Genomic DNA, 14,883 nt, shown 5'->3' on the forward strand with positions numbered 1-14,883 from the left:
GGACACAGCTGATTCAAATAATCAAAGCTTGATGAGTTGGTTATTTGAATCCAAAACGTGCACCCAGGGAGGACCCCAGGACCGGACTTGGTAAACCTTGTTCAGAACAACACGTGTGAAAGCCCATAAAATCTTACTGATTTGGGAAAACTGCATAATTGCTTCATTTGTGGTTTCATGGCCTAGCGACCTGAATCAAGAAGTACCATTTTAGTGTCACAAAATCGTCCATAACTTTTATTCAACTCAAAAGTTTTAAACCGAACAAAAATATAAATGCGACATCTAAAGTGTTGGTTTCATTAGCTGAAATAAGAATTTAAAAAATAGCAGAATTGTTCCATATGCACAAAAAACTTAAGCTGGACTAGACAATCTGGTGACACTAGACCCAAACTGTTATAGACCTATATCCATCCTGCCCTGCCATTCTAGTCTTCGAAAGCCAAGTTAATAAACAGATCACTGACCATTTCGAATCCCACCATACCTTCTCCATTGTGCAATCCGGTTTCCGAGCTGGTCACGGGTGCACCTCAGCCACGCTCAAGGTACTAAACTATATAACCGCCATCGATAAAAGACAGTACTGTGCAGCCGTCTTCATCGACCTGGCCAAGGCTTTCTACTCGATCACCGTATTCTTATTGGCAGACTCAAAAGCCTTGGTTTCTCAAATGACTGCCTCGCCTGGTTCACCAACTACTTCTCAGACAGAGTTCAGTGTCAAATCGGAGGGCCTGTTGTCCGGACTGGCAGTCTATGGGGGAACCATAGGGTTCAATTCTCGGGCCGACTCTTTTCTCTGTGTATATCAACGATGTCGCTCTTGCTGCGGGTGATTCCACCTCTACGCAGACGACACCATTCTGTATACATCTGGCCCTTCTTTGGACACTGTAACTAGCCTCCAAATGAGCTTCAATGCCATACAACACTCCTTCTGTGGCCTCCAACTGCTCTTAAACGCGAGTAAAACCAAATGCATGCTTTTCAACTGTTCACCCGACTAGCATCACTACTCTGGACGGTTCTGAGTATGAATATGTGGACAACTACAAATACCTAGGTGTCTGGCTAGACTGTAAACTCTCCTTCCAGACTCATATTAAACATCTCCAAAATTAAATCTAGAATCGGCTTCCTATTTCGCAACAAAGCCTCCTTCACTCACGCCGCCAAACATACCCTCGTAAAACTGACTATCCTACTGATCCTCAACCTCGGCGATGTAATTTACAAAATAGCTTCCAATACTCTACTCAGCAAACTGGATTCAGTCTATCACAGTGCCATCCGTTTTGTCATCAAAGCCCCTTATACCACCTACCACTGCGACCTGTATGCTCTAGTCGGCTGGCCCTCGCTACATATTCGTCGCCAGACCCACTGGCTCCAGGTCATCTATAAGTCTATTCTAGGTAAAACTCTGCCTTATCTCAGCTCACTGGACATGATAACAACACCCACCCGTAGCAAGCGCTCCAGCAGGTATATCTCACTGGTCATTCCCAGAGCCAAAACCTCCTTTGGCTGTCTTTCCTTCCAGTACTCTGCTGCCAATGACTGGAACGAATTACAAAAATCGCTGAAGCTGGAGACTTATATTTCCCTGACTAACTTTAAACATCAGCTATCTGAGCAGCTAACCGATTGCTGCAGCTGTACATAGCCCATCTGTAAATAGCCCACCCAATCTACCTACATCATCCCCATATTGTTTTTATTTACTTTTCTGCTCTTTTGCACACCAGTATTTCTACTTGCACATCATCATCTGCTCATGTAACAGTATAACTTTAGACCGTCCCCTCACTTGAACCAGGGACCCTCTGCACACATCAACAACAGTCACCCATGAAGCATCGTTACCCATCGCTCCACAAAAGCCACGGCCCTTGCAGAGCAAGGGGAACCACTACTTCAAGGTCTGAGCAAGTGACGTCACCGATTGAACAGCTATTTAGCGCGCACCACCGCTAACTAGCTAGCCGTTTCACATCCGTTACACTCATCAATCACTCCAGTGTTAATTTGCTAAATTGTAATTACTCTGCTACTATGGCCTATGTATTGCCTTACCTCCTCACGTCATTTGCACACACTGTATATATACTTTCCCCCCCTTTTCTATTGTGTTATTGACTGTAAGCTTGTTTATTCCATGTGTAACTGTGTTGTTGTTTGTGTCGCACTGCTTTGCTTTATCTTGGCCAGGTCGCAGTTGTAAATGAGAATTTGTTCTCTACTAGCCTACCTGTTTAAATAAAGTTGAAATAAAATAAAAAAATCTGTGTAACGGCGGGGGGATTTGATTATTCTCAGCCAGGAACCGGTCTATGGCCTGGGAGTTGCATCCTTTCTCAAATCGAAACGTAATCTGCGCCTCTCGGTCGTGTTGTCGACAAAGAAGCATGGTACATCGTCCAGAAACATACACATTCTATTTTCCATAAAATATATATTTGAATATTCAAATTAGTTTTCATTAGGAAGGCAGATAAAGCGTTTTTAGCTAAAGCAAATCACTATTGCTTGTAAAAACACAAAGTCATTATCCGTGTACATCCCATTTGTGATGTAATTTAACGAGGTTGCAAAACGATTCTAAAGACAATGCAACCAAATTCCACCCGGTGCGAAATACCTATTCAGGCCAGATTAATTGAATCCCCTCAATGGTCACGTTCCCTTGCTCAGACTATGTATACATTTCATTTCCCCCTTTATTTAACTAGGCAAGTACTTTAAAAACAAATCCATAAATTGTAAATTCTTATTTACAATGAGGGGCCGAACGATAGATTTTTACGTTAGAAATCGTTCGGTTAACGTACTGGTCCAACGCTCTAACCACCAGGCTACCTGCCGCCCCATGCATCCACCAATTTGGAATGGGATTTGCCTCGTTTTTTCCAGTTATCTTGAACTGGTTCCTAGTCCTAGTTGTTTTGAACGCGGAATAAGCACTGACGCATGTGAGGTCTAGGGCGAGTAATGTTATCCACCAGCAGTATGGCTGTCAGTCGTAGCTAGACATTTGCACTAGTGTGATGCTACAGTTGCTAGTTAGCTATGCTAGTCAGCTTAGCTAAAGACTTCAGTGCGGTAGGCTATCCTTTTACGGTAGCCTCGATATAACTCGCCATGTTTTTATGTTAAGATCTGCCTCTATTAAAAACTTGAAACAACTTTTGTACTAGGTACTTGTCTACGATGAACAAAGTCACAAACCACCCTCGTGTTGTAATACTTGACTTGTGTTATTCTGGACTGTCGGAAACTAAAAACACAAGTCGTAACGACTAACCTCAATCGCTCAGCACTGTCGCAAAATGTCAGGGTCCCCAATTCCATATATATTTATGCCATGACCACCTCTTGCCTAGTTAATATCTAACTTTGTGTCCTGTAAAATATGTTGCCAATCCGGTACAGCATCTCTGGCCCTGACAATGCTCACGCATTAATAAAAGAGAATTGCCCAAATACAGTGTTTTCCATAACACATTGTAGGTCATCTATATGCTACAGTAAACCAATCCACAACGTTTATCAATCATCCTTGACATATTCCCCAATGTATTACTATCAAAGGCAGTATACTATGAATTGCTTTGAAAACGGTGTTATTATCATTTACAAACTGTTTTGTTTACAGACCATTTTAAGAAAATGTGTTTCTTTCTACTCTGCTTTGATGTGTTTGACTAAGCTTTTCACCTAACTCAGTATCCGTTTTTTTATCCAATGGACCAGTGTATGGTGCATGTCCGATACATACATGTCCAGTACAAACAAGCAGTATTGCACCGCATTAGGAATGTAATGCCAAATAGTCACACATTAGGCACATTACAGTATATAAGGCAAAAGTCTCAAATTACAAAATACACTTATTCATAATACAAAGAACATAATGGATCTTACCTGACTTGGTCAGTCTCCAAGGAATACTATAATATAGGACTGAACTTTAGCCGAACATCTGCTGTGAGCAATTTGAAATAGAATAGAACATGTTCTGCCTCTTCCCATTGGAATGGAGCACAGTGGAGCAACACAATGTGATGTTGAAGGTCCTAATTATTGCCCCTGTCATTTGCGTAATTACAATGTTTTCCAATGGCAAGGGCAGTATAGAAATTGTACATTGTAGTGGACCTGCAGCAGTCAGTGAAAGTCAGGTTTAATGATGAATCTGTCCTCCACCAGGCAGACACACTGGCCGGTAGTTTCAATAGGATTTAAAAGGCCAACTGTGTGGAGAAATTAGAGTTTTGCCCCAAAATCATGTGGAATTACAGTGCTGGGTGCATGTGGTGAGCCAACACACAAAAAGGCCAGAGAAAGCAGCTATTTCTGTTGGTTTTATTAAACCAACCAAGCAATTTAATTCTTTTGTTCAGGGGAGTTCTACTTCATTGATTAACAAAAGCAGGGATATAATTTTTTCAGCTTTTTTGAAAAGCCTGAAATGTCAAGCCTTTTAAAGCAGATTATTCTCCCCCTGTGCGGGGAATGGAGCCAGAGTAACCTTTTGTCTACAATTAAATATTCCAGCATAAATATAAAAGAAAATCAGAGATGGAGAAGATTGACTCACAAGAGATTGGAGAGGTAGATCCTCACCCTGATAGTGCAAACAGCTTGCTTCTAATTAAATATGCCACAGAGTCTCAAAGCATTTGCTTTCAGCCGCAGAGAGAGGAAGCTGCCTAAGAATGAAGGGGAGAAATATATCACATCATCTGTCTGTCTACAGCCTTCATCTGGGCATCTAAAAGGTATTTAATTGTTTTGTTTTTGTAGATTTGTTTCCTTTTTTATAGGAAGTATCTAAAGGCAATGCCTTCAGGGATATGCATAAATAAAGACACACAATACAAATAGTGCGATTGTTTATGATTAAAAATCAGATGATTAAGCATGACTGTGGCACTTCAGAGACATGGGGCGTTTATTTTACATTTAAGGACGCATTCTCTCCATGTCTGTGATGCAGGGAGGGGGCATCTTCACAGGCATTATAGTCTGAAATGTTGAATTCATAGGTGTTTTTTGGTTTAAGTTGTAGACTTTATATAGTGGTTCATTTAATTGATGTGTGAGGTTCTATATATAAAAATATAGAGTATGTGGTGTCGTATAAAAGATGCATGTATATCTATAAAGATCAATGTTTGGTGGTTTATTTATAGTCAGGATGACATAGAAGTGACCTCTAATAGACATGTGACGTGGATTCTTCTAAGTATCTGCTCACTTACTCCTAATCATTCAAAGACAGCGTTGCCACTGTAACTTTGATCTGATAACAGCAGTGTTGATAAAAAATGCACTCTGCTTTACATCTTAATATGTTTTCTTCATTAAAAAAACATCTCTGCAAACTTGCCACATTTTGTTCTGCATGCAGATATTCTGCCATGTTTAGGAAACAGTATTTTGTAAATGTGAGTTTTACTATGGCTTAGTAAACCTGGATCCTATCAACTTCATAAAGTCAAGGGTTTTTGAAGAGGCAATCACATATAGGAAATTCTGCAATTGCAAAAATGTGTAAGCACATATTAAATAATTGTTTATAAATAAGTCAAAGGTAGAACGATTATTTTAAATAAATATTTTTGAACAGAGCATAGTTGTTGATGACGGCTTACTAAAAGTTTGTCATTGTTAATAGTCTGTTGACAATTTGTTGGCAATGATTTTTTGTCAGGTTCATTATGTTACAGGTTTATAACAGTTATGTTGATCATCATACATTATATTCATATGGAGGAAGTCGGTTGACACACTTTTATTTTAGCTTGCTGCAAAAAAAAAAAAAACTTTTCAGTATCCTTTACTTTGTTTGATTATTATGTATGTATGTGTTTGAGAACAAACTCCCAGGTAATGGAGGAGTGGTAATACACTGAGTGTACAAAACAGTAGGAACACCTGCTCTTTCCATGACATAGACTGACCAGGTGAATCACGGTGAAAGCTATGATCCCTTATTGATGTCACCACTTCAATCAGTGTAGATGAAGGCGAGGAGACAGGTTAAAGAATGATTTTTAAGCCTTGACTCAATTAAGAGATGGATTGTGTATGTGTGCCATTTAAAGTGTGAATGTTGCAAGACAATATATTTAAGTGCCTTTGAACGTGGCATGGTAGTAAGTGCCAGGTGCACCGGTTTGAGTGTGTCAAGAAGTGCAACACTGCTCGGTTTTTCACGCTCAACAGTTTCCCGTGTGTATCAAGAATGTCTTTTGGGTGGTGGACCATACAGCCAACTTGACACAAGTGTGGGAAGCATTGGAGTCAACATGGAAAGCATCCCTGTGGTATGCTTTAAACACCTTTTAGTCCATGCCCCCCAAAAATGTACGCTATTCTGAGGGCAAAATGGAGTGCAAGTCAATATTAGGAAGGTTCCTAATGTTTTGTACACTCAGTGTATGGTTCCTTAAGATGGTTTCAGTGGGTGCCTGAAGGATTCCAAGGAATGCAGATTTGGTTAACTTTGTTTTCTCTCAGATCCCCCTACGTGTATATATTAAATAAGTAGTGGATAAGGATGTGGACTGATTATGTGTTGCATGAGAAACAAACAGGGCACCTTTTCTGTAGTTGAAGTGATTCATTCATGTGTCTGTAACATCCAGACAAAATAGAGGCCCCAACATATGCTCCCTAACCTCGACCCACTTACCCCATACCTGCAATCAGGCCTTATCAGAAAATTGGGCAAGTCATGAGTCTGTTGATTAACCCTGACTGGCCTAATGATTGTGGGTCAGGATTTCAGCTTGTGAAATATCAAACAACCACAAGTGTCAAATAATAGATCCACTGACAGGCAAGTTGTGCTCTGTCATTTGCGTTTCATGGCGATAATGGGTTCTGAACCGACCAGCTATGGCTGGTAATGGTGTTGGCTGCAGCTTTTTACCAGGTCTGCAGTGGATGGATATGGCATGAGGGACGAACCCCGTCGCTTTCCCAGACCACAAGTAAATCTTGTATTATGCTGAGTTTTAGTTTCCAGAGGACTGCAAGGTTTGCAAAAAAGGAAACAAGAATTATGCAATCAAATTGGCACCTCCACATCCAGATTTGACTAGTGCTGCATAATGCAATCCAGTAATCCCTTTATCAAATGCTGAGATGAAATGGTCTTATTGGAAAAGGAGAGAAATATATTTAAGGTCATTCTAACACTAGTTTATTTTGCCCACACTCTTTTTTTTATCTTCAGAGACAATAATTACTTCTAGTTCATAACAGAAGTATGGCTGGTTCAGAGAATCCACAGGACGGAATCTTTGCAATAATCAGCAGTACAATTCTGTCTCCCTTTTAAAATTTCTTCACATTTTAACATACATGACTGTCTGAGGACGTGCAATGTTAATGTCTAGTTGATGATGACAATCTGTCAGCAAAATATGGTGCCTACTTGAACTTGAATTGTTCAAGCATCAGCATTTTACATATCTTAGGCTATAGTATTTATGATGCAATGTCTTTCCAATCCATTTTGGGAAGGCATTTCCTTCCTTCTTTTTTTTCCTTTTCAGTATTTACTTTTAAAGCCATAATAGGAACAATGCAGTGTGAATACTAAAATAGACTATATATTTTTTGTATATATATATATATATATATATATATATATATATATATGCACCCTTTGCTGACTGCTCACATTGCCCACTGCTGAGACCCTGACTGATGTCAAATATCAGCATTCAATTTATCAGTAACCTACTAGGCCTAATGGTTTATAAGTCTTTGAGTCCATATACAGTGCATTCGGAAAGTATTCAGACGCCTTGTCTTCTTCCACATTTTGTTACGTCATGGCCTTGTTCTAAAATGGATTAAATATGATTTTTTTCTCATTAATCTACATACAATACCCCATAATGACAAAGCAAAAACAGGTGTTTAGAACGTTTGCAAATTCATAAAAAATTAAACACATAAATACCTTATTTACTTAAGTATTCAGGAACACCAAAACGTAACATTATTTTTTGTCAGAGGACAAACCATCCACAGAGACAAACTGATATCTTCCCGACAGATAAAATCTTTGCAAAAGTATGTGGTGATCGATGGTGTCAAAAGCGGCTCTAAGGTCTAGGAGCATGAAAACAGAATGAGGGCTTTGGTCTGACGCCATTAAAGGGCAATTTACCACCTTCATGAGAACAGTCACAGTTCTGTGATGGGGTCTAAAACCAGACTGGGGCATTTCGTATACATTATTTGTCTTCCGGAAGTCAGTGTGTTGCTGCACAACAGCTTTTCAATTTTTCTTTTGAGGAATGGGAGAATCGATATAGGCTGATAGTTTTGGGCTTTTTCAGGAGAGGCTTTATTAAGCTACTTTTAGTGAGTTTGGTACACATCCAGAGGATAGGGAGCATTTATTATGTTCAACATAGGATGGCCAAGCACAGGAAGTAGCTCTTTCAGTAGTTTAGTTGGAGTAGGGTCCAGTAGGAAGCATGAAGGTTTAGAGGACATGGCTATTTTCGTGAATGTGTCGAGAGATACAGGATTAAAAATTAGTGTCTCCATTGATCCTAGGTCCTGGCAGGTCTGTGCAGACTGAGGACAACTGAGTTTTGGAGAAAATATGCAGATTCAAAGAGGAGTCCATCATTTGCTTTCTAATGATCACAATCTTTTTGTCAAATAAGTTCATAAATTCATCACTGCTGAAGTGAAGGCCATCCTCACTTGGTGGAATCCTGCTTTTTAGTTAGCTTTGTGGCAGTATCAAAAATACATTTGATTGTTTTTATTCTCCTCAATCAAGTTGGAAAAGTAGACTGATCGAGCAGCAGTGAGGGCTCTTCGATATTGATAGTTGGAAGACTTCCAGTTTGGTGGAGCACCATTTCCCTTCTAATTTTCTGGAAGCTAGCTTCAGGGCTGGGGTATTTTCTGTATACCAGGGTGCTAATTCCTTTTGACAAATGTTTTTGGTTTTTAGAGGTGCGACTGCATCATTAAATTCTATATTTTGGGAGGGGCAGAAACATTTTTCAACCAGCAATTGTGTTGTGCGAATCTGCTGTAAGTTAAACGCTGAAGTTATGTTGTGCTTGGTGACCTCTGACTGTTTCATCCTAACATCGTTGGTGCAGACGTGGATAACAATATCCCTATAACATCTATACTCACCAGTTTTGGCCTCAGCCAGCACCGTCTTCAGATTAGCCTTTACGTCAGTAGCCCTGCCCCCTGGTAAACAGTGTATGATCGTTGAATTATTATTTTGAAGTCTAATATTGCGGGTAATGGAGTCCCAAATGGCTAGGGTTTTCAATGTCTAATGGTGGAAGGCTTCGGTGGCTCGGACTGCATAACAAGGGGGGGGGGGGGGGGGAGACCTGAGAAGACTCAGGCTATGACTCTTTGCTTCACGGGGAATACCAGTTTAAAGTTTCTATCGGCTGAATGAGCGACACCAGTTGAACATGCTGACAGCATTTCTTTCCAGAAGCCATGAGAAAATGTTCCAGCTGCGGGGACCTGTGCAGGGGGATTAACCCTACTACCAGTATTTACTGGTGGCATAGACGCTGTATCAATCTTTTCTACACTTAAATAGCCCTTGCCTAAGCTTGCAGCTCAGCTATCCTCACCATAAGGTGATAGTGATCCTGTATATTAAGAGTACAGCGACTGCAATGAGAAGGCATAATGTTACTTAACTTTTTTCGGCAGGAGGACGTCCTGCAGATCTATGTCCAGATAAAGCTTCTGGGGTGAAAAAAATTAATTAAAAAGTGTGGAAAAATTAAGACATTGGTAAACTTGTTGAATACAGAGTTTGATTGAATAGTTATTAAGACTAAAGGGCGAAAGAGTTTGTCAGGTAGCCAAGTAGCAACTAAAAGTACAGTAGCACAGAGACAACACGGAAGTGCGGTTTGCTCCTAACAGAGCTTGGCTTGGCTCGGCTCTGCCCACCGCCTTGCTTGTTCGGCCCACTATGATTAATTTGCTGCCATTGGAAACAACAGGCTCTGGTCTATCTTGGGTTACTTATAAAAATCATTGGTATAATGGTGCTTTCAAGATAACTCAGAGTTAACATTTTTGTATGTTTTTTGCATGGACCTTCCTATTGGTTGATTCTGATACTTTCTAATTGTGAAACTCAGAGCTCATCTTATTACAACAGGTCAGAAACGTCAGCATTTCAGAGTTGTCTTAAACACAGCATCAATCTTTGATGACAGTTGTGTTGCTTTTATTTAACTATGCAAGTCAGTTAAGAACAAATCCTTATTTACAATGATGGTCTGCCCCAGCCAAACCCAGACGATGCTGGGCCATTTGTGCACCGCCCTATGGGACTCCCAAACACAGCCAGATGTGATTCAGCCTGGATTTGAACCAGGGACGGTAGTGTCACTTCCTGCACAGAGATGTGGTGCCTTAGACCGCTGCGCCACTCAGGAGCCCATGCTAATGTTAGCTCGCGAATATGAGGATATTTTAATACGATAAAAGCCCTTTATAAACACCAAGTTTCATTCTTTCAACATAACATTGGCAACGGTATCTACATATTGCTGTCTCATGTAAACAATTCTGAGGCGTTGCGTGCTAATAGGTATTTCTGTATCTTGATTCTGCTGCTACTATTGGCTAGAGCACACTCAGCGCAGCTTTCTCCATGCATGACAATTCTAGCTAGACATTACCATTCCGTGTTAGCGGGCAAGTAGGCATGACTGGGCATGATTGAAATCAACACCCACCATTGAATATCCAAGGATTTAGGAACATACTAATTTTCCCTAAATATTTCCAAATCTCAGTTTTGGAAGATACTGATTTTATGCCGAAATTATACTATTTAAACTTAGTAGTCAACTTTGACACTAGAATAGAATGTACTTGACTAATATCGATGCCACGTAGGTGTTTCAACCATTGAAATTGTTTTTTTGTTTACCACCAAACTACTAATTCCCTGATTTACAGGGTTTAATAACACTAACATGTAAGAATAATATTATTTGTGAACCAATGTTTCATTTTGTCGTTATAATAATATTGGTAGCAACATGAAAGTCTTTGTGAAAATCTGTTGCAGTTCAAGTCGACTACAAAACCCACAATACAATGCTCTCTCTCTGGGCTGATCGTCACTAGCTTCCATAGCCACAAAGTCATAATTGGGTGATTTTGCAACTACAGGCAATTTCAGCATTTCTTATTTTCAAGAAATTAAGTTTCTTGAAAAGCTTTTTTATCAACAGAAATACTTTTCTAATTTTGTCAGAAACCACAAAGTTGTATTGGCTTTGACCATTTTATTCGTCAATACATGGATTTTACTCCGTTTTCACAAAGCACCTTCATCAGATCTCATTACCATCACACCATAAAACATTACAATTTAGTTTAAAACTGAATGACAAACACACAGGGTTTTTGGATTAATTGGTTTATCTGTTTATAGGATTTGGTACTGCCACATTAAGAAATAATCCATAAAATGTTGGCCTGTGCCGGCTGTGCTTGTAGACCTGCACGGAAACCATAAACAATGCAATTTCTTGTTAAAATTGTTATATATTTATAGTTTTTACGGTAGCTATATTGGCAACAAGTAAGTGCTTTACATTTGAAATAGACAGAAGTGTGATATTTAATGTGTAAATATAGATATTTTTTAGAAATTGTCACACCCTGATCTGTTTCACCTGTACTTGTGATTGTCTCCACCCCCTCCAGGGGTCGCTTACTATCCCCAGTGTATATATCCCTGTGTTTCCTGTCTCTATGTGCCAGTTCGTCTTGTTTGTCAAGTCAACCAGCGGTTTTCCTTGCTCCTATTTCTTCCCAGTCTCTTTTGGTTCTAGTCCTCCTGTTTTCGACCCTTGCCTGTCCTGACTCCGAACTCACCTGACTGACCACTCTGCCTGTTCTGTCTTCAAGCCTGCCTATCCCTTGTACTGTTTGGACTTGGATCTGGATACTGAACCCCTGCCTGGCCTGACCTCAAGACTGCCCTTCGTCTGGTACTGTTTTGGACTCTGACCCGGTTTATGATCTCTCGCCTGTCCCCGACCTACCTGTTGCCTACCCCTTGGATGAATAAATATCGTAGCTCAACCATCTGCTTCTTCTGTCTGCATTTGGATCTTGCCCTGTGTCCTTATAGAAATAGTGCCTTCAGAAAGTATTCATACCATTTGACTTATTCCACATTTTGTTGTGTTACAGACTGAATGCAAAATGGATAAAAAAAAATATATATTTCACCCATCTACAAAAGTCCCCCAAGAATAGTAAAGCACCCTTTACTGGTATAAATAGCTAATCAACCAGCCTGTTACCAGCCATTAGTAAACTATTGGGAAAAATGGTGTTTGACAAGATACAATGCTATTTTACACTAAACAAATTGACAACAGACTTTCAGAAAACTTATATTACATTCAAGAAGCACAGCACTTACTCAAATGACTGATGATTGGCTGAGAGATATTGATGATAAAAGATGGTAAGGGCTGTTTTGTTAGACTTCAGTGTGGCTTTTGACATTATCGATCATAGTCTGCTGCTGGAAAAACGTATGTGTTATGGATTTACACCCCCTGCTGTATTGTGGATAAAGACTTACCTGTCTAAAAGAACACAGAAGGTGTTCTTTCTTGGAGCCTCTCCAACATAATCCAGGTAGAATCAGGAATTCCCCAGGGCAGCTTTTTTCAATCTTTACTAATGAAATTGTCACGTCTGCTATTTGTCCTTTGATAAGCAGTGTTGAGCAGCAGTATACCCATTTTATACAAACGTTCTACAAAAAGTAATTACTTTCTGATGGTAATAACCTGTAAATCATCATGTAGAAAATAGTAAAAATGAAAGAAAAACCTTGAATGAGCAGGTGTGTCCAAACTTTTGACTGGTACTGTATAACGTTTTCTAAATGAAGAAATAGTAGATCAACTTACCTCAGAATTGTTTTGTTGGAGTGACTTAAAAAATGTAGATGAGACAGGATTCATTTTTTGTTGAGCAACAGTAGAGCTAGCCAGGGAAAGTATTAGTAAAATAAGTTGTGATTTTTGATTTGATTTATCTCAGACTGCACTAAGAACACAGCTGCTCTATGAAACGTTGTAGCACCAGTCCTCTTTGTCATAACTCATGGTGCACAGAATTTGATTTGAGAAAGTGTGTAATGTGAAAATTTGTGGCTATCCAACAGGTTTCAGGTTCAACAACTTTCAGCCATCTGGGGATGAACAACATTTTGAATTATCTTGTTCACTTACATTCTTTGTCCTCTGTGAGTGTGATAGACACAACCCTGTAATTACCCACAAATGAAAAACAAGTAGGCTGAAATGCCTATTGTGGCCTTAGAAAGAATTATACAGCCCTCTGTGACTCTTTCTCTCATTTAAGAATGTATCTTTTTTGTGTTATGAAAAGTTGTTTTTGTTTAGTTTTAACTGTTTTGTATTGTGTGTAAGGGTGGGGGTGTTCTACAGACCAATCCTGAGTTTAATTATTTGTTTAATCCTTTCCTGTGTTGGTGATGGAAAATTGATCAGGCTTGAATGAAAGGCTCAATTCATGCCCCCCTCTCTTCTATTGTCTAGGTGAATAGCACATACTGAAGGCCATAGGCAGGTTGCTATTAATATGACAGCCTATTTCATATCCAACTATAATTTCTAATGAAATACTTCATTTCTATTATTTTGATCTAGGCAGGCGATTCACTGAAAGACAGTGGGAGAGAAAAGGCTTTTCTTTGAGTTGCTCATGTCAGTTGTGTAAGATATGGCAAACCAATAATTTTGTCAAGTTCTTTTTTTAGCCAACTGAAACGCTTTGGATTGCCCCAGTTTATAAAGGCACATAGATAAAGCCTTTCAGAGCACTGAATGAGGACGCCATCTGTTTTTTTTATTTCCTCCTTTTTCTTTCCCTTTTTCAATCCATGTAATCAAATTTGAGCAAAATCAAATTGGGGGGGTTTTCAATGAAAGTACCTTTTGTTGGTCTGAAACGAGCAAGTAATTTACAAAATGCCCTTCCTTTGTGTCGGAGGCTAAAGGAAAAAAGAAATCAGTAGCTTTTAAAGCTAGGCATTGCTGCGACTGTGAAGATAATAAAAACCGTCTTGTGTTGTGGGGTAGAAAGCATTTCAAAGGCAGGGCCCGACTCAGGGTTACATGGCTGAAAACCCTGTGTGTGTGTTTGTTTGGGATAGAGTGCCAAGCCAGGTATCCACAGTCTACTATCTTCTGGGTGAAATGAAGACGAGTTCCAGGTAGTGTGACTAGCCCCGGCTTGAATGTTTCTACTTCCTGCACTCTCTAAGCGGCCCTTGTGTCATGCTCAAACCGCCACAGAAGAAATGGGAGTGGAGGACACAGAGGAATCTGCCAGGATTTCTGCCAGCATGGTTCTCTTATTCTGCTTGGTACGATGAGGAGCTTTCACTGAAGACGGAGTTCACCGGTATTTTTCCCTCCAGTCGCCAAGCAATGGAATAACTCTCGGAGGTGAGTTGTCCTCTTTCCCTGTTTCATATGCAGCTTTATGGGCATGCTTAGTGTTGTAGCTATGTACATTGACAGACAGGCAGATTACTTTTGAAAGCTGCTGGGCTCTTTTCACTGCACAGGACAGCTATTAGACAATGAGCCATGTCCATAGTGTAATGTATGTTACTGAGTTGATGACTCAAACTCAGAACAGAATATATATTTTTTCTGTATAAGATCTATGGGCTTCATGGAAATGTGAATTGAGTGGGGCTGGGAAGGCAAGGCAAGCCCCCCAGGGCTTCACAGCCTGCTGTCTCAAGGGCAAGGCAGGAAATCACTCTGC

This window comes from Oncorhynchus clarkii, chromosome 4, assembly GCF_045791955.1.
Source record: "Oncorhynchus clarkii lewisi isolate Uvic-CL-2024 chromosome 4, UVic_Ocla_1.0, whole genome shotgun sequence".
Taxonomy (NCBI): Eukaryota; Metazoa; Chordata; class Actinopteri; order Salmoniformes; family Salmonidae; genus Oncorhynchus; species Oncorhynchus clarkii.